We start from the raw sequence: 21,639 nt of genomic DNA on the forward strand, positions 1-21,639 counted from the left end.
CTCCAAGAGGAATACAAAGAAAAAGTCAGAGAGCAGTTTTCGGGTCTGAGATTCGAGTCGACTCCAGTGGAACGCGAGTCGACTCCGATGGTTGGCAGGTCGACTCCAAAGACAGCAAGAGTCGACTCTCAGCAGTACACAAAGAAAAAGTCAGAGGGTAGATTCTGGACTCTGAGATTCGAGTCGACTCCCGCATTACGCGAGTCGACTCCGAGACTCCGCGACCACAAAGAAGACAGAAGACCAAGTTACTGCCTCTGAGATTCGAGTCGACTTCCAGACAGCTAGAGTCGACTCCAAGGCAGCTTCACATCAAAAGGGCAGAAGACCAAGTTTCGGAAACTGAGAGCCGAGTCGACTCCGAGGAAGCTCGAGTCGACTCCAAGACTGGACGAGCCAAAAGACAGAAGATAGGGAGTTCGGGCTCTGAGCGCCGAGTCGACTCCCAGGACAGTCGAGTCGACTCGAGTGGACCAAATTCAAAAATACGTCCACGGACTTCATGGGATGAGCCGACTCCGAGAAAGCCAAGTCGGCTCCAGAAGTTGGCGAGTCGACTCTGGGTCAAGACGAGTCGACTCCCAGTCGCGAAGGCAACTTTAATTCAAATCTGGAACAGTTGCAGAGTCGACTCCGGAAAAGTATGAGTCGACTCCCGCTACAGACGAGTCGACTCCTGATCGCGCGAGTCGACTCCAACCCACCAACGGACACATTGTCAGACTGTACAGAGTGTGCAGAACGGGCAGAAAAAGCTCTCTAACGGCTAGTTTCCGTGGGGGTTGGTTTAAATAGCCACAGAGGACTGTAGCAAGGTAGAGAACAACCATTCCACTCCAAGTATTCAAGCATTCAACTCTGCAACTTGTTCTTCAACGAGAAAAAGGGAAGATCTGCATTTACTGCATCCACCTACATCTTCCCAGCAATTAAAGAAGCTCCTCCTGCATTCAAGTCGACTACACATTCAAGAGGAGACCGAAGTTTAAGAAGCCATTCCTTTTCTCCAACTTAAAAGCGTTTGAGGGCTTCTAAACTCCTTTTAGATTATATTGTCTTTCATCTGCTTTTGAGAAGCTTGTTTTTTTGTTTGTCTATTCTATTTACAACTTGTATTTGCTTGATTCAATCGGGGGATTGAATCAAGGGTATAGAGGTTAGTTGGTGAGCCTAGTTATTAAAACCAACGTGCGTAAGGGTTTGATTGTGATCCCGAAAAAATAATCGGGGTGGTTCTAGTCGGTGAGCCTGGGAAAACCGACCGAGTTCGTTGTGAGCTCGTAAAACAACAAGTTGTGAGCTTGGAAAACAACCGGCTGTAATCCAAGGGGTTATAGTGAATTCCCAAGTGAGACTTGGGGAGTGGACGTAGGAGCAAGGGTTAGCTCCGAACCACTATAAAACTTGGTGTTTGTGTTTGATTGTCTCTCTTCTTCCTCCTCTCTTATCACTCACAGCACATAGCATTTAATTAAACAACTTGCAATAGTTTTAATTAGTCATCCACAACGTTTTAAATATCCAAATTATTTTTAAAACCCAATTCACCCCCCCCCCCCTCTTGGGTTGTCTATCTGGGCAACAAGTGGTATCAGAGCCTAAACTCTTTCACCCAAGAGTAAAAGATCAAAATGACAACCCCATTTGGATCTTCCCACATTGAGGGTCAGTCCACTCAAAGACCCCCATTCTTTAATGGATCCGACTACTCATATTGGAAGGCTAGGATGAGAATATTCATCCAAGCCCAAGACTATGAGATGTGGACCATTGTAGTAAATGGGCCATACATCCCATCCATATATGTAGAGGGTGTCACGGTACCCAAACTAGAAAAGGATTGGGATGAACATGACATGAGAAAGGCACAACTAAACTCTAAAGCTATGAATGTGCTTTATTGTGCCTTAGATAGAAATGAATTCAATAGGGTCTCTACTTGCAATTCTGCAAAAGAGATTTGGGACAGACTTGAAGTGACCCATGAGGGCACGAATCAAGTCAAAGAATCCAAAATAAATATTTTGGTTCATAAATATGAACTATTTAAAATGGATTCTAATGAAACAATTACATGCATGTTTACTAGGTTTACTGACATTGTCAATGGCCTAAAAAGCCTTGACAAGAACTATACTAACAGTGAGCTTGTCAGGAAAATCCTTCGGTGTCTACCAAGATCATGGGAAGCTAAAGTGACCGCAATCCAAGAAGCCAAGGACCTGAACAAATTACCACTTGAGGAGCTTCTTGGATCCCTAATGACGCACGAGCTAACCATGAAACAACACAACGAGGAAGAGTCCTCCCATAAGAAAAAGGTAATAGCTCTAAAATCTACTTCATCTAACAAGGACTTATCTTGCAGTAGCAGCAGTGAAGAAGAAGAACATGAGGAAGATGATGGTGAGGCACTTCTTGTGCGCAAATTCAGAAAATTCATCAACCACAAGAAGTCCTATCATCAAAGGAGAGGCCCCTCTAATTCCTACTGCAAGGACAAAGGTAAGGAAAGGGAAAATGAGGGGATTGGGTGTTACGAGTGCAAGAAGCCGGGTCACATAAGAGCTGAGTGCCCTTTACTGAAAAAGGGGAGCAAGTACAAGAAGAAGAAGGCTCTTGTCACAACACTATTCGACTCCGACTCATCATCCTCTTCATCGGATGATGAACAAGAAGAAAAGGCCAATTTCTGCTTCATGGCCAATGAAAATGAGGTAACTTCCGAATCGCATCTTGATTTTTCTTTTGATGAACTTTATGATACATTTAATGAATTAATGATAGAATATAAGGCCATAAATCTTAAGAATAAAGAACTAAAAACCGCTAATCAATCATACCTACATAAATACGATAAATTAGTTAAGGATAAGGATTTAATCACCAAAGAAAATATAGAACTTAAGACAAGCAACCAACTTTTAACTCAAAAGACTAATACCTTAACTAAAGATAATGAAAAACTAACTAAGGAATTTTCAAAACTTAAAAAACATAAACAAATCTTAAATAAGGATCTCACAAAAGAACTTAATGATCTAAAAGTAGAAAATCAAACACTAACTAAAGAACTTAACAAATACAAACCCTTAGTTGAAAAATTTACATATAGCTCTGAAAAGTTAAATATGATACTCAATAGTCAACGAGCAGTATTTAATAAAGCGGGTTTATGGTATAAACCAAGAAATAAACAAAAACTTCTTAGCAACTTCTTTGTTAAAGCGGGGAAACTAAAACTAAGAAAATAACCTGCTTTTGTTGTGGGACTATAGGACATAAGGCAAATGTATGTGACTATAGGAAAAGTAAAACAAAAAGGAAAATTAAAAGGGTATGGGTTCCAAAAGGAACCAACTTGACTAACCATGAAGGACCCAAGAAAACTTGGGTACCTAAGATTATATGATCTACTTGTGTAGGAGTGTCTTGCAGCCAAGGTCAACAAAAACTGCTGGTACTTGGACAGTGGCTGCTCAAGACACATGACGGGTGACAAGGATCAATTTTTCACCCTTGAAGCTAAGAAGGGAGGTGCTGTGACTTTTGGAGACAACAACCAAGGTCACATCATTGGTATTGGTAAAGTTCAAATCACCCCTTCTACTTATATTGATAATGTTAGATATGTTGATGGTCTTAAGCATAACTTATTAAGCATTAGTCAATTATGTGATAAAGGGTATGATGTTATGTTTAAACCATCACTATGCATTATAACAAACCCTAATGATAATAGTTTAGTTTTTAAAGGAATTAGACGAGGAAATGTATATGTTGTAGACCTTGAAGATCTTGCAAAACATAACCAATGTCTAGTTGTTAATGAAACTAAGGATAATGATGCTAGTTGGTTGTGGCACCGTAAGTTAGGTCATGCAAGCATGGACACAATAACTAAACTAGTTAAAAGAGATTCCGTGATAGGGTTGCCAAAATTAAAATTTGAAAAGAACAAAATATGTGAAGCATGTCAATTTGGCAAACAATCTAGGAACTCATTTAAATCCATAAAATGTGTCTCTACCTCTAGGCCTCTAGAATTATTACACATGGACCTATTCGGATCAACTAGAACAACAAGCCTAGGTGGAAATAAATATGGTCTAGTTATTGTAGATGATTATTCTAGGTACACATGGGTCATGTTCCTAGCACATAAGGATCAAGCATTTTCTGTTTTTAAGAAATTCCATAAAGAAGTAACCAATGCTAGAGATACCTCAGTAATAGCTATTAGAAGTGACCATGGTACCGAATTCGAAAATCAGTCATTTGAGGAATTTTGTAGTAAAAAGGGGATAACCCATAATTTTTCTGCACCTAGGACACCACAACAAAATGGAGTTGTGGAGAGGAAAAATAGAACTCTAGAGGAAATGGCTAGAACTATGTTATGTGAAAGTAACCTCCCTAAGTACTTTTGGGGAGAAGCCATTAATACTTCTTGTCATATATTAAATAGAGTTCTATTGAGACCCATCATAAAGAAAACACCTTATGAACTTTGGAAAAACAGAAAACCAAAAGTTAATTACTTTCATGTTTTTGGATGTAGGTGTTTTGTTCATAATAATGAAAAAGATAATCTAGGTAAATTTGACTCTAAATCTGATGAGGGAATTTTCTTAGGCTACTCTACAACTAGCAAAGCCTATAGAGTCTTTAACAAAAGAACCTTAGTTATAGAAGAATCTATACATGTTGTATTTGATGATTCTAGTGACATCTCCTCTAGTAAGAAAGATAATTTTGATGATGATGTTGAAATTTTTGAAGAAAAGATAGATGAGATGGCATTACAAGATGATAATCAAAAGTTGAGTGAAGGAGCATCATCAAGCCAAGAGGCTTTTGTGGATCATGGGCTAACTAAAGCTTGGAGGTATGCTCACGGGCATCCTAAGGAACTAATTCTAGATGATCCATCTCAACCGGTTAGGACTAGAGCATCCCTTAGGAATTTGAATAACCATCTAGCTTTTGTCTCACACTTTGAGCCCAAACATATAGAAGAAGCCGAAAATGATGTAAATTGGATAAATGCAATGCAAGAAGAACTAAACCAATTTACTAGAAACAAAGTGTGGAATCTAGTTGAGAGACCTTCTGAATATCCAATTATAGGTACTAAATGGATTTATAAAAATAAACTTGATGAAAATGGAACTGTTATAAGGAATAAGGCTAGACTAGTAGCAAAGGGTTATAATCAAGAAGAAGGTATAGATTTTGATGAAACCTTTGCTCCAGTAGCTAGACTTGAGGCTATTAGACTATTATTAGTATATGCATGCTCTAAGGACTTCAAACTATTTCAAATGGATGTAAAAAGTGCATTTTTAAATGGGTATATTAATGAGGAGGTATATGTAGAACAACCTCCTGGTTTTGAAAATCATCAATACCCTAATCATGTTTATAAATTGAACAAAGCACTTCATGGTTTGAAACAAGCACCTAGAGCATGGTATGAGAGACTTAGCAAATTCCTATTAGAACATGAGTTCTCTAGGGGTAATGTAGATACAACTCTATTTCTGAAAAAGAAAAATCAAGATATGCTGTTAGTACAGATTTATGTTGATGATATTATTTTCGGTGCTACTAACAATCGTCTCTGCGAAGAATTTGCTAACTTGATGCAGAGTGAATTTGAGATGAGCATGATGGGAGAGCTGACTTACTTCCTTGGACTCTGATGAGAGCACAAAAGTGCGATCTACACATCACTTAAATTAGTATTATTGCTAACAAATGATTATAGAAATGCTGTATTAATATTATATTTTTGTGGGGTGCAGGTGATCGTAAATTAAAGTTAAAATACGTATTGGGTCCAAAAAGATGCATCACCATATGCGACCAGCCAACCATATGGGTCAACCCCAGTTGCATACTAGAAGGAGGTTAAGTTCAGCCTTTCAGGTTCACTGCAGCCAATTCAAAGCAACCTGTGCACCCGTTTATGATTCTCCCACTTCATCTCATGCGTGCAACCCAGCTTCTCCCGTGAGTGACCCTCCACGTGTTCATCCAGCATCGTGCGATCCAGCCTTCTCCGCATCCCTTCGCGTTGCAGCCCCACGTCTCCTTCCGTTCACGAGCATCGCCAGAATCAGCCGTCCACCTCTTTCGCATCATCCGCAGGCCAGCATCCATTCCCTATCTCAAGCTCCATCCGACTTCATCCCAGATTCCTCTCAGCGTTGGATCCTCCCAGCGTCCGTTCGCGAGCAACTCCATCCAAGCGCCAGCAGTCCGATCCTCCTGCGACCAGCCGAGTTGTTCTTCCTCTGTTTCTTCCCAAAACGAAGCATCCCGTGTCCGTGCGATTCTCAGCTTCCTTCACACGTCCGCATGCAGCTCTTCTCGGATCTCCTTCCTCCCCATGTCATCCCGGTTCACAGCGCCTCCCAGCTTCCGTGATCTCAGCGCCAGCATCCCACGTATCTTCTCCTTCCTCCCCATGTCATCCCGGTTCACAGCGCCTCCCAGCTTCCGTGATCTCAGCGCCAGCATCCCACGTATCTTCTCCATATTCATCTCCTATGCATCCAGCTTCTCCCAGACTAGGTGCAGCCACATCCAGCGTCCGTAAAGCATCCTTCACGCGTCCCAGCTCCAGCTCCCATCTGAGTCCGAAGATTTCGCATGCAAGACCCGACCATCCCGAGATCCCAGCGTCCGCAACCATCCAGCGCATCTCCCGCGTCCCAGTTCACAGCAGAGTCCAGATCTTCCCTTCCGCATCTCGTGGCGATTTCCCAGCTTCCGTGATCCCTGCTACCAGCTCCCATCCGAGTCTGACTCTCCTGCGATCCCTCATCCCGTGTCCACGTAACCTCCCAGCGTCGGATCTTTGCCGCGTCTGCAAGCCAACCGTCCGTGATGATCTCGTGCATCAGATCCCCTAGCATCCCGCGAAAGGTTTCCGCGTCCGATTCTCCCGCATCCACAGCCTCATCCGGCCATCTCCACCGCATGTCACTCTGGGCTGAGAAGAGAAGGGAGGCTCTCGGGGGGTTTAAAAGAGAAGAAAAACAGAGGCTGCGGAGCTCTCATTTTGGAAAAAAAAAAGAAAAAAAACAGAGAAAGAGAGAAACAGGGGAGCCCCTGTTTCCGAAAATAAAAAGAAAAAAAAAAAGAAGGAAGAGGAACAGGGGAGTTCCTTTTATGTTTATGGCCGGCTAATTTCTTAGGGAGGGAGATGGATGAACCTTTGATGTATTGCTCTTTGAAGTAAACTCTAAACTTTTGCCTTGAATGAATTATATTTACTGATATGTTTTTGATCCATGCATAGTTATTTCGTAGATAGTTCTTAAATGGATTATGATTATTGATATATGGATTGCTTTAGTATTTGATTCGTCGTAGACGTAGAAAGCACGACGAATGCTTAGAAATTGAGTTCATATGTTCATGAAACATATACTATGATTAGATCTATCCTACCACTCATTTTTAATCAAGAACCATAGAGTTTATTTCTTGGATGCAATATCGTCAAGGGGGATTCCAGATCCCTACCATCTTTATTTTATTGAACTTTGTTTATTGCTATATTGTTCTCCGATTTTAATTTCTGAAGATCAAAACATAATTTTAATCCACAAATTTATTGAATTAATTAATCTAAAATTATATTAAATAATCTCATATATATTTCGTTCCCTGAGGATTCGACCTCGGACTCCCGAGAATTTACTACTTGTGCGATTCTCCTGCACTTGGGAGAACAATTTTATTTTTTCATCAAGTTTTTGGCGCCGTTGCCGGGGAACGGCTTAGTTATTAGTATAATTTTAGATTTAATTAGTACCCTATCAGTTAGATTGAACATTATAGTAAAACTAAAACTGAAAAAAAAAGTTTCTGCTGTTTTTATTTCCTGCACAGTCTGCATCAAACTCTGATATCTGAGTAATGCACCGTCTGATTGGACTCAAATTTTGTCAGCTGGTGTAGGACACAAGTTTCTTTCATCTGAACGGTCTGATTGATATTCTGAGATTTTTACGACCATTAAATTAATATACAACCTTGCTGCTGTCTGCTTTGAATTTTCTGTGTTTAATTTTTTTTAGAATCAGAATTTTATTATCATCATATCTCATTAACCCTTGTTGCTAATTGAAAATTGATAAGAACTTTAAGAAAATATCAAGGGTAATCATTGAAAAAAAAAAAAACAAACAAATAAATAAACTCTAAAATTTTGTATGCTAGGTTGGAATAGGGACAACGCTGGACGTCTGAGTCGACAACCTTTTGACAATTCCTTAGATCACATTATTGAAACTTTTTTGCAAAATCTCAGATCTTGTGAGATGGCTGATGATGATGTAGGAAGTCACCATGGTAATGAAGGTAGACCCCCAGTTATGACACTTCGACAATACTTACATCCCACTAGGACTAGTCAACCTTCATGCATGATTATTCCTGAAAATGTAGGATACTTTGAAATCAAACCAGGAGTAATTCAATTGCTGCCAAAGTATCATGGAATGGAATCCGAGAACCCTTATCTTCACCTTAAGGATTTTGAGAAAATTAGGCATGATAAATCAATTCTAAGAAAATCTTTTGAACCTACACAAAAAGTTCTTTGTTATGACTCTCGCTTACATCTGTTTCCTGGAAAGTTACGATCAAGATGGACAGGTCCTTTCATTGTAAAAACTGTTTTTCCACACGGGGCAATTGAAATTGAGAATCCACAGGATGGCAAAATTTTTAAGGTTAATGGACACAGATTAAAACCTTTTCTTGAAAATTTTGCAGATGAAGAGGACTCCTTTTCCTTGGGGGAGCCTTCTTATGACTGAACATGAAGGCCAAGGTATGTGTATATTAGTTAGAATTATTATTTTTTCTTTTATTTCTAGTTTTCTTCTTATTTTGTAGGTCTTCTTTTCTGGAAATCAACAGCTCAAGGTATTCTTCTTCTCTCTATTATTTTCTCTATTGTCTCTCATATATAGTTTTCTTGCATTTTTTTACATTGAGGACAATGCAATGTTTAAGTTGGGGGGAGGGAAAATTTTGATCAAAAAAAAAAAAAAAAAAAAACTTGTTTTTGCATTTGATTTATTCTATTACTTTCTTTTCTGAGCAAATGCACATGTATTTTCATATTGAGTGTGTACAACTATTAAGGCAAGGAACACATGCATACTATGACTGATCAAAGACCTATTATTAGATCCCCACACGTGTACTTAATGACAATAGGAAGGCCTCAGGAGTTCATATTTGTTAACTGCATTTTTGTTAGCCTTATCCATAAAAGAAGTATGAGTATCCTTGTTCGTACCATAAGGTTCAGGATTTGGTTTTCACATAAAGATAGAGGTTGAATATCCCGACTAGATTACTTAGGTGCCTTATGATCCGACTTTGGTTGACCTATAGTCACGATGCAGTCACATATATAATAAAAATATTTATATGGTTCAGTCTATCATTTCTTTTCTTGCATAATTATTATTCAAAAAAAAAATAAAAAAATATAATACTTATGATGACAAGTCTGGCCTCGTGGCGTAGTCTGGTTCGAGTAATTAAGTCCGAGGGGTGTTTCACCTAATGTCTTGAGCCAACTGGATCGGGGGTCATTGACTGAAAGCTCGCTACATGGACGTTACTAGAGCCTAATGGGGTTGGATAGCTGTAGTTGTCATGTGTATTGAAAAAAAAGAAAAAAAAAATAATATATGAAATGAAATAAAAATAAGCATGAATGAGTTGGTTAGGCTGAACCTAGTGACATGTGGTAATGACTGGTTTGACTCCATTGTGTTGGACCTCTGTGTACCCGGGTTGTTTAGTTGGGATTGATAGCTCTTTCTTTACTTGCAAACCATTCTTGACAAATTTAGACAACATGTGATATTCTGAAAATTTGATGGATTAGGTTCTAATAAAGTGTAGAAAACATTTGTGGACTTGAGTAGTGCACCTAAAACTCAGGCGGTGCTCTGTTGTGGTGGAGGTATTAGTACTCTGAGAAAGTCATATGATTTGATGCACACTACACTTTTATATTCCTTGCTTTGACGGTTGCCATACTTGAAAATATATGTCAATTAATTACATGTGTATTAGCTTAGGGTTTATTTTTATTAGAATCTCATGTCATATAATTCATGATGTTTGTGGGTAACATCCCTGAAAACCCTCACGAGACAACACTCGTCCACTAGAGTAACCTAGGGGTTTAACGGCTTGTTGCACGTGCTAAGTGCAATCGTGATTCCTACGAAAGTGAGTACTTATTTTAATTTTATGCAATTAGTTCTAATAAAATATCAAAGGTTAAACCACATCTTTTGTACTCTCATTTTATTATTTGCTCGTTAATTGCTAGAGACTAGCAATAAGCTAGTTGGGGGGTGTGATGAGAGCACAAAAGTGCGATCTACACATCACTCAAATTAGTATTATTGCTAACAAATGATTATAGAAATGCTGTATTAATATTATATTTTTGTGGGGTGCAGGTGATCGTAAATTAAAGTTAAAATATGTATTGGGTCCAAAAAGATGCATCACCATATGCGACCAGCCAACCATATGGGTCAACCCCAGTTGCATACTAGAAGGAGGTTAAGTTCAGCCTTTCAGGTTCACTGCAGCCAATTCAAAGCAACCTGTGCACCCGTTTATGATTCTCCCACTTCATCTCATGCGTGCAACCCAGCTTCTCCCGTGAGTGATCCTCCACGTGTTCATCCAGCATCGTGCGATCCAGCCTTCTCCGCATCCCTTCGCGTTGCAGCCCCACGTCTCCTTCCGTTCACGAGCATCGCCAGAATCAGCCGTCCACCTCTTTCGCATCATCCGCAGGCCAGCATCCATTCCCTATCTCAAGCTCCATCCGACTTCATCCCAGATTCCTCTCAGCGTTGGATCCTCCCAGCGTCCATTCGCGAGCAACTCCATCCAAGCGCCGGCAGTCCGATCCTCCTGCGACCAGCCGAGTTGTTCTTCCTCTGTTTCTTCCCAAAACGAAGCATCCCGTGTCCGTGCGATTCTCAGCTTCCTTCACACGTCCGCATGCAGCTCTTCTCGGATCTCCTTCCTCCCCATGTCATCCCGGTTCACAGCGCCTCCCAGCTTCCGTGATCTCAGCGCCAGCATCCCACGTATCTTCTCCTTCCTCCCCATGTCATCCCGGTTCACAGCGCCTCCCAGCTTCCGTGATCTCAGTGCCAGCATCCCACGTATCTTCTCCATATTCATCTCCTATGCATCCAGCTTCTCCCAGACTAGGTGCAGCCACATCCAGCGTCCGTAAAGCATCCTTCACGCGTCCCAGCTCCAGCTCCCATCCGAGTCCGAAGATTTCGCATGCAAGACCCGACCATCCCGAGATCCCAGCGTCCGCAACCATCCAGCGCATCTCCCGCGTCCCAGTTCACAGCAGAGTCCAGATCTTCCCTTCCGCATCTCGTGGCGATTTCCCAGCTTCCGTGATCCCTGCTACCAGCTCCCATCCGAGTCTGACTCTCCTGCGATCCCTCATCCCGTGTCCACGTAACCTCCCAGCGTCGGATCTTTGCCGCGTCTGCAAGCCAACCGTCCGTGATGATCTCGTGCATCAGATCCCCTAGCATCCCGCGAAAGGTTTCCGCGTCCGATTCTCCCGCATCCACAGCCTCATCCGGCCATCTCCACCGCATGTCACTCTGGGCTGAGAAGAGAAGGGAGGCTCTCGGGGGGTTTAAAAGAGAAGAAAAACAGAGGCTGCGGAGCTCTCATTTTGGAAAAAAAAAAGAAAAAAAACAGAGAAAGAGAGAAACAGGGGAGCCCCTGTTTCCGAAAATAAAAAGAAAAAAAAAAAGAAGGAAGAGGAACAGGGGAGTTCCTTTTATGTTTATGGCCGGCTAATTTCTTAGGGAGGGAGATGGATGAACCTTTGATGTATTGCTCTTTGAAGTAAACTCTAAACTTTTGCCTTGAATGAATTATATTTACTGATATGTTTTTGATCCATGCATAGTTATTTCGTAGATAGTTCTTAAATGGATTATGATTATTGATATATGGATTGCTTTAGTATTTGATTCGTCGTAGACGTAGAAAGCACGACGAATGCTTAGAAATTGAGTTCATATGTTCATGAAACATATACCATGATTAGATCTATCCTACCACTCATTTTTAATCAAGAACCATAGAGTTTATTTCTTGGATGCAATATCGTCAAGGGGGATTCCAGATCCCTACCATCTTTATTTTATTGAACTTTGTTTATTGCTATATTGTTCTCCGATTTTAATTTCTGAAGATCAAAACATAATTTTAATCCACAAATTTATTGAATTAATTAATCTAAAATTATATTAAATAATCTCATATATATTTCGTTCCCTGAGGATTCGACCTCGGACTCCCGAGAATTTACTACTTGTGCGATTCTCCTGCACTTGGAAGAACAATTTTATTTTTTCATCAGACTCCAAATCAAACAATCTGAAGGAGGCATCTTCATCAATCAAGCCAAATATATCAAGGAGATGCTCAAGAAGTTTGATATGGAGGGAAACAAATCAATCAGCACCCCATGAGTTCATCATGCAAATTAGACCAAGATGAATCAGGTAAATCTGTAGATCAGAAACTGTATCGAGGTATGATAGGATCCTTATTGTATTTTACTGCAAGTAGACCTGATATTATGTTTAGTGTTTGCATATGTGCTAGATATCAGGCTAATCCTAAAGAATCACATCTAGTTGCAGTTAAGAGAATTTTTAAATATTTAATAGGAACTAAGAATATAGGGCTATGGTACTCTAAAGAATCTAGCCTAAACTTAATAGGATACACAGATTCAGACTTCGCTGGATGTAAGCTTGATAGAAAAAGTACCAGCGGGTCGTGTCAATTTCTAGGAGAAAACCTTATCTCATGGTTTAGCAAGAAACAAAACTCGGTTGCATTATCTACTGCTGAAGCTGAATATGTTGCAGCCGGGAGTTGTTGTGCTCAAATCTTGTGGATTAAACAATAACTAGAAGATTATGGCATTAAACAAGATAAAATTCCCATTAATTGTGATAATACAAGTGCTATTAATCTAACTAAAAATCTAATTCAGCATTCAAGAACTAAACATATTGAGATACGACATCACTTCATAAGAGATCATATATTGAATGGTGATGTGACACTCCAATTTGTTTGTACTGATGATCAATTAGCAGATATTTTTACAAAACCCCTAAGTGAAGAGAGGTTTAGTGTGCTTAGGAGGGGATTAGGAGTGATTGATCCATCCTAGTGGTAGTTTCCACTAGATTCATTGATTTTGATGATTAGTTTGTGGTTAAAATAGAGTTTCTCTTCAATGATCATCAAATCAGATCTTAATTTAGTGATTTTCCCTCGTTTGGCACAAACGAAGCATGATTTTTAGGTGCGTGCCAAAGTTAGAGACGACTCGAGTAAGTTTCAGAGTCGGCTCCTAAGGGGGAGTCGACTCGCGCATTTGCGGGAGTCGACTCGCATAGATGGCAGCAGAGGGGGAGTCGACTCACATATAGTCGGGAGTCGACTCGAGGTCTACAGGCGCATAAGGAGAGTCGACTCGCGCATATTCTGGAGTCAACTCGAGGTCGAGTCGACTCGCGACTCAGTGGAGTCGACTCGCAGTCGGGATCCGACTTTTTAACCCTAGATTTGTCGTTTCGAAAACACTTCTTTCTCAAGCCGCCACTGTTCACAAGCCCTAGAGCCGACTCCTAGGTCGTCCCCAATCCTTCCCAAGGCTTTTTCCAATCGATTCTTCACCGGTCTTTGGGTTTTCATCCCTTGCTAGGTCGTCCCCGGTCGGTCCCAAGCCTTCTCCGTCGACCTTTCTCCGTCCTTTAGTTTTTTTTATCCCGTCTAGGTCATTATGCCGCGTAAGACCGTAGTCCGGAAGAGGTCCCGACCCGAGGCCGGTCCCGAGCGGCGCTCCAAGGCGCGGCACGATCCCACGAGGCCACCACCTCCGGCTCGTTCCCCGCCTAGGGCGGTTCCCGTGAGGCCATTGGCCGGGAAGGCCGTCACCACCGGGAGATATGTCGACTTCGACTATCTCTCCCGAGAAGGGTTCACCATAGGTGATAGGCTTAGGGTCCAGGGCTTAGAGTTTTTCCTTACATTAGACCTCCCCACTTACCCTGGCCTTGTTAGAGAGTTTTACGGTACCGTCCATCGGGGAGATGGGGGTATCGAAGGCACAATAGCCGGTGTCCCTCTGTTCGTTACGGAGGATCTCATTGCCCACATCCTCCACCTTCCACAAGTAGGGGTGGCTCCCACACACCCTGAGGACAGGGTTGAGGCCCTTACGGCCGTTCTAGGGCATCCACCCCAGTCGCCTCTAGACGAGGTATCCGCTAGCTCACCACCGATTGAGGTGCGGATCCTCTTGAGTATATTGTCTAGGTCCATCTTCCCTAAGACAGGGAGATTTGATTTTGTAAATGAGAGAGACCTAGCTCTGATGTTTTATATTCTTCAGGACACTCCAATCAACTTCCCCAAACTCATCTATAGGTATCTGTGTGAGCCCCTAGATAGACCTAGGCTCACCCTCCCATACGGCATGCTATTCACTCTTCTGTTTAGGGAGTACGAGATTCCCATTCCTGAGGAGGAACCCTTTCGCGCATTGCGATGGACTGATCGCACGCGTGCAGGGACCCTACACAGGATGGGGTTTCGGAAGAGAGAGGGGATCTGGGTTAGGAAGTCTACCCTCACCACACAGACCACCAGACCTTCCCCCAGTCCTGAGCCAGACTCTGACTTTCCAGACTTACCAGATCTTCCATCCACTCCTGCTCCTACCACCTCCGCTGGACCTTCCTCCTCGGCTCCACCATCCATGGAGGTCCGCATTGATTCTGAGCAGCTCCGGGAGCTGCGGCAGGAGATAGTCCGAGATCTGAGGGATGAGTTGCTTCGGGAGCTCCGAGGTTCGGTGCCTACTCCCTCTCCTGCGCCCACATCTTCCGCATTGGTCCCTTCCTTGACAGCCGTGACAGACATGACGGCTGAGGTGCGGCAAGAGATATACAACATCAGCATGAGTGAGGTCACGAGCACCACTCGACGGATGCAGGATGACATCGGCCGTGACATGTCCACCACCACCGCAGGGGCCGAGCGCTTGTCGAATGTGCTCATCGACAAGCTGGACGGACTGCAGAAGTCAGTACTCGAGCTGGATACGACACAGAGCAGGGCCATCCAGGCCATCATTCGCCAGCTAGAGAACGTGACCAATGCGGTCCAATCACTCGTGGAGCGCATGCCTCAAGGAGATACATCCTCGAGAGAAGGAGCCACATCCTCGAGAGGAGGAGTCACATCCTCGAGAGGAGGAGATACATCCTCGAGAGGAGGATCTACATCCTCGAGGAGACCGTAGCTACTTTTTGTATTTTGCTTTGACATGTATTGCTTTACGTTACTTATTGTATTCTGAAATGTACTTACATACAAATTAATACAATGAGTAGCCGCATTTTTTTCAATAATGTGCCTTTTGATCTATGTTTGATTGTGTGTTCTGTTTACCTCCTTTTTGATATGATGACAAAAAGGGGGAGAAATATGTATAAAATATGTAAAAAGGGGAAAAATATGTATAAAATATGTAAAAGGAATCAATGAAAATCAATAAAAAGATAAACTCTTAAAACACACAAATTTGTTCTAAGTGGATTCGGTACCTCGAGGCTCATTATCTCTCTTTTGGGGCTCCTAATGGAGTAATCTCCAGAATCTATTCAAGGGATATTCGGAGATTAGCTGAATCCTACTCAAGAACAAATTGACAGATTTTTCCTCTAAAAACCAAAATTTCAGTTCAAAAACTTCAAAGCATTAAAAGGAAATTCAAAGAATCAAAACAAAGTAGAATGCATATGTTGAGGGGGAGAATCTGAAATTTTAAGAAAGCTAAATCATTAATTATATATAAGCCAAACAATTGGATGCATGATATGAAGGCTTATATAATTCCAAATGAAAGGGGGAGCTTTAACTCCGAAATTTATTGTTTCACTCCTTTCAAGCTTGGATAAATTGAATTACCAGACATTTGAATTCATTTATGGATTTTATTTGATTGTTTATTGTGCAATTCACTTTACATATACTCAATGTTTTGTCATCATCAAAAAGGGGGAGATTGTGGAGTGATTGATTAAAACCCTATTTAATTTTGATGAGCTCAAAGCATTTGAGTATATTTCTTATTTACTAATGAATTCAATTAAGTGTTTCAGTGAAAATCTTGTCTAAGTGTCTCAAGACTTGGTTCATAGTTTTTGGATAAGTTAAGAAGTCAGCTTGAACCAAGGTCTGAGACTCGAGTCGACTCCAGAGTATCACGAGTCGACTCCAAGCGTATCAAGTTCACTGGCACGAGCTCGAGTCGACTCCGGATCAGTACGAGTCGACTCCGACTGAGAACAGACAGACGAACAGAAAGCTTCAACTCAGAACCTGTCAACGAGTCGACTCCCGAAGTGTGCGAGTCGACTCCGATGTTCACCGAGTCGACTCCAGGGTAGTAAGAGTCGACTCCAAGAGGAATACAAAGAAAAAGTCAGAGAGCAGTTTTCGGGTCTGAGATTCGAGTCGACTCCAATGGAACGCGAGTCGACTCCGATGGTTGGCAGGTCGACTCCAAAGACAGCAAGAGTCGACTCTCAGCAGTACACAAAGAAAAAGTCAGAGGGCAGATTCTGGACTCTGAGATTCGAGTCGACTCCCGCATTACGTGAGTCAACTCCGAGACTCCGCGACCACAAAGAAGACAGAAGACCAAGTTACTGCCTCTGAGATTCGAGTCGACTCCCAGACAGCTAGAGTCGACTCCAAGGCAGCTTCACATCAAAAGGGCAGAAGACCAAGTTTCGGAAACTGAGAGCCGAGTCGACTCCGAGGAAGCTCGAGTCGACTCCAAGACTGGACGAGCCAAAAGACAGAAGATAGGGAGTTCGGGCTCTGAGCGCCGAGTCGACTCCCAGGACAGTCGAGTCGACTCGAGTGGACCAAATTCAAAAATACGTCCACGGACTTCATGGGATGAGCCGACTCCGAGAAAGCCAAGTCAGCTCCAGAAGTTGGCGAGTCGACTCTGGGTCAAGACGAGTCGACTCCCAGTCGCGAAGGCAACTTTAATTCAAATCTGGAACAGTTGCAGAGTCGACTCCGGAAAAGTATGAGTCGACTCCCGCTACAGACGAGTCGACTCCTGATCGCGCGAGTCGACTCCAACCCACCAACGGACACATTGTCAGACTGTACAGAGTGTGCAGAACGGGCAGAAAAAGCTCTCTAACGGCTAGTTTCCGTGGGGGTTGGTTTAAATAGCCACAGAGGACTGTAGCAAGGTAGAGAACAACCATTCTACTCCAAGTATTCAAGCATTCAACTCTGCAACTTGTTCTTCAACGAGAAAAAGGGAAGATCTGCATTTACTGCATCCACCTACATCTTCCCAGCAATTAAAGAAGCTCCTCCTGCATTCAAGTCGACTACACATTCAAGAGGAGACCGAAGTTTAAGAAGCCATTTCTTTTCTCCAACTTAAAAGCGTTTGAGGGCTTCTAAACTCCTTTTAGATTATATTGTCTTTCATATGCTTTTGAGAAGCTTGTTTTTCTGTTTGTCTATTCTATTTACAGCTTGTATTTGCTTGATTCAATCGGGAGATTGAATCAAGGGTATAGAGGTTAGTTGGTGAGCCTAGTTATTAAAACCAACGTGTGTAAGGGTTTGATTATGATCCCGAAAAAACAATCGGGGTGGTTCTAGTCGGTGAGCCTGGGAAAACCGACCGAGTTCGTTGTGAGCTCGTAAAACAACAAGTTTGGTTGTGAGCTTGGAAAACAACCGGCTGTAATCCAAGGGGGTTATAGTGAATTCCCAAGTGAGACTTGGGGAGTGGACGTAGGAGCAAGGGTTAGCTCCGAACCACTTGATAAGTGCTTAATAATTTATAATTTAGTTACCTTTCCATAGCACTTATCAATATTTTTAAACTGATAAATACATATTTTACCATGAAATTGAACAAACATTGAAGTAAGTTTAAAATATGGTAATTATTCTCTTAAACTAGATTCTGAACTTGTCTCTCCCTTGGTTGCAATCTTTCATGAAAATTACAAAAAAATATATAAGGAGATTGTGTTGACCCGACTAAGGTTATAACTAAATGGGCTTTGGTCCTGATTTGATTGAAAGTTATAATTGTATAGGAAAATATTTGATTAACTCTTTTATTAAGTCACGGTCTGATCTGGTTGAGTCCAATCTGAAGCAGTTTAGTAAGAATTAAATGACATTGGGCTCGAGAACGAGTTCAAGCCAAATCAACAATCATGACCCACTTCAAACCCAAAGTAACTCCCAACCAATTCTTTACCTGCCTTCATATAAAATTTATAAATTTAAAAAACAAAAAAAAAAGAAAATAATAAATATAATAAAATAAATAAAAATAATTTCGGGGAATTCACTGTTCATATGAACAGTGTCCCGTGAAAACACTGTTCATATGAACAGTGTTACAAAAAAAAAAAAATAATGTAAACAAGAAGCCACTGTTCATCTTCTCCCCCGCAGTGCATCCGGGCCGTTCCCCTTCTTCCCATCGATTCCGCCTCGTCCTCCGCCTGTGACGCAGCCCGCAGCCGAGACCCAGCTCCGCCATCAAGCCGCGTCGAGGCATCTCCCCGTTGATCCCGCGGCCACCCACCATTCGGAGCGATCCTCCCAGCAGCCGGAAGTCACCCATCCGTGATCAAGGCAACGCAGCCATCTTCCTTCCTGCCTCTGCAACCACGGATCCATGTTCTCCACTCTTCCGGATCTCCAGCTCCTTTCAACGTCCCCGTGATCCCAGCGATCCTGCTTCCAAGTTTAAGCACCAGTCCAAGTTCCCAGCGTCCGTCTGCAGTGGTCCTCCAGCACCATTTCTTCCGCCGGTGATGCATCCCACGCTTCAAGCCTCCGCGTCTGCAAGCACTGTGACCCAAGGACCCAGCACCTCTTCCGTGATTTCCTCCCGTCGATCAAGCTCCCATTTCTTCCGCCCGTTTCAAATGCAGCTGGTGATCCCACGGATTGACGCCCTCCTTCCGTTTCCAAATCCCAGCCCCCAAGCAATCGGATCCCCAGCAATCACGCATCCTCTCCCTCTCGATGCTTCAACGATTGATCTATAAAAGGGAGAGAGGGAAGAAACAGAGGGAGGAGGCTCGGTGGAGAAGAAAGAAACAGGGGGGCTCTGTTTCGGTGAAGAAGAAGAAGAAAGCCGAGAGAAAGAAATAAAAAAAAGAAGAGAGAGGGGAGGAAAGAGAAGAGTCTTGGATATTTTGGGAATTATGGGAGGTGATCAACTTCATTTGAGGATGGGAGGTCGTCCGGAAGCCATGCTCGGCTAAACATCTAGTCTAGGGCTGGATGAAGCCCTAGCAATGTATCAGGGCATTGTAGTTCTTATTTTTATTATTATTTTGGAGCTTGTTTAAATTCTTATTTTCAATGAAATATTCCTTTATGATATTTAAACTTTGAGCATGCTAGTTACTAATCATGTTTGCTAAAGTAGTCTAAGATGATCCATGCCTAGGAAGATGAAGTGTGCTGCATCCTAGAATAGCATACTTAGGTAGACACTTCATGCTATACCGAAGATGGATCTTCCTAACACTCTTTATGTTTTTATTTTAAAAGGCTTATAGCCAAAATTGCATGCCTTCCAAAAGATAAAAATTAAGAACACAATCCTTGATGCAATGCTATGTGGTGGATTCCAAACCCTAGATCTATTTACTTTGATTAAATTTCAATTCGTACTCATAGATTAATTTAGTTGAATCAAGTTAGCAAATCCTTCTTTTTGATTTATTTTTAAAAGAAAAATAACTTGTCTCCAATCCCTGTGGACCGACACCCGTAATCACTATCCTACAGGATACGTGCTATTGCGTGGTTTATTTTCAAAATTGAAATAACCGATCAATTTTTGGCGCCGTTGCCGGGGATTGCTAGCATAGTTATTTTTCTTATTAAAAAAAATTATTTAAAAATTAAAAAAAAAATTCTTTTAAAAAAAAAATTCTATTATTGTTACTTTTCTTATCTTCTTTTTCTCCCTTACTAATTTTTATTTATATTATTTGATCAGGAATCGAGGAAAAAATCTGGGATGATCAAAAGGAGAACTGCCGGAAAAGAAATGTTGTAGAGGTTTGCAAAAAAAAAAAAAATTAAATTGCTGGGGAAATTCCCTTTGGTAACCTCTAAACTTTTCTTATTTAAATTAATTATTGGTTTGAAATTTTGTGGTGATTGTTTGATTTTAATTATAGCAAAATTGTGAATGCATGCTTGATACACATACACAAATCAATTTGCACATAGTAAGGGCAATCACCCCAACAAGATAAGAGCCGGATTTCATCACCGGACTCTTGCCCAACTTAGGTGAACTCAATCTCACATAGTGTCATCTTTAATTAAAATCAATTAGACGTTGGCTCCTAGGGACATTCGAGCTCAATAGGACGAAGATCACCGAAAGTTGCACCAATTTCGCTCTGTGGCTTAGTTGATGTCTAGGCAAGCTTTGTCCCTATAAGGGAGACAGTTCATCTGTTCGAGGCAAGTGGGTTTTAAGTGGGACCTTTGCGAACGCATCGTGACCCCTCCACTTACCTGGGAGCTTACCTGGTCAACTCGGTTCATTAGACCGGATTGGAGGCTTAGGTGACCTCTTCAAACCAGTTAGGAGCTGTCTAGTGATTTTAGGACAAAGACTAGGATTGATATGCTTTTCTCTTTTATTGCATGCTTGATTGATCAAGTACTAGTGTATGCACGGTAGTCGTTCTAGAGTACAAAATCTATTACCTTTTGACCCTGAAATAGAACGAACCCTTAGGAACATTCGAGCTAAGATCAAAACATTAGGATCATCCCCACCTCTTAAGATGGCTGAAGAACAACCCAAACTCTTGAGGGAATACTTTACTCCCACTATTTATACTTCCCCATCTTGCATTCGATTACCTGAGGTAGCAGCTGTACAATATGAAATAAAGTCTAGTGTGATCCAAATGCTCCCATCTTTTTATGGGCTCACCAATGAAGACCCATATAAACACCTAGATGAATTCCTTGAGATTTGCACCACTGTCAAGATTCAAAATTTCACTGATGATGCTTTAAAACTTAGATTATTCCCCTTCTCCCTTAAAGATAGAGCCAAACAATGGCTGAATTCTTTAGAAGCTAACTCAATTCGTTCTTGGGATCAAATGCAACAAGAATTCCTTAAAAAATACTTTCCCATAGGAAGAACGAACCAGTTTAGACGTGCCATTACAAGCTTCTCCCAAACCGAGGGAGAAGAATTTTATGAAACTTGGGAGAGATTTAGGGACCTAATCCGTAAATGCCCTCATCATCAAATACCTAAGTGGCAGCTAGTGCAATGTTTCTATGACGGTTTGACGGAACGAAACCGTCAGATGATCGATGCTGCATGCGGGGGGACTTTCATGCTTCGAAATGAGCATGAAGCATGGCAACTATTTGAAAATCTTAATG

At 41.7% G+C, this 21,639-nt stretch overlaps 1 protein-coding gene and 1 non-coding gene across 4 annotated transcripts in view; both read right to left on the minus strand.

The window, feature by feature from the left end:
• LOC103698297 (probable serine incorporator) overlaps positions 1-21,639 on the minus strand; it is a 69,700-nt gene that overhangs the window by 37,062 nt on the left and 10,999 nt on the right. The window lies entirely within an intron of this gene.
• Positions 21,397-21,502, minus strand: LOC120104826. The gene has a single exon (XR_005507189.1). It is a non-coding gene; the product is annotated as a small nucleolar RNA R71 (small nucleolar RNA).

Source organism: Phoenix dactylifera, unplaced genomic scaffold (assembly GCF_009389715.1).
Source record: "Phoenix dactylifera cultivar Barhee BC4 unplaced genomic scaffold, palm_55x_up_171113_PBpolish2nd_filt_p 000117F, whole genome shotgun sequence".
Classification (NCBI taxonomy): domain Eukaryota; kingdom Viridiplantae; phylum Streptophyta; class Magnoliopsida; order Arecales; family Arecaceae; genus Phoenix; species Phoenix dactylifera.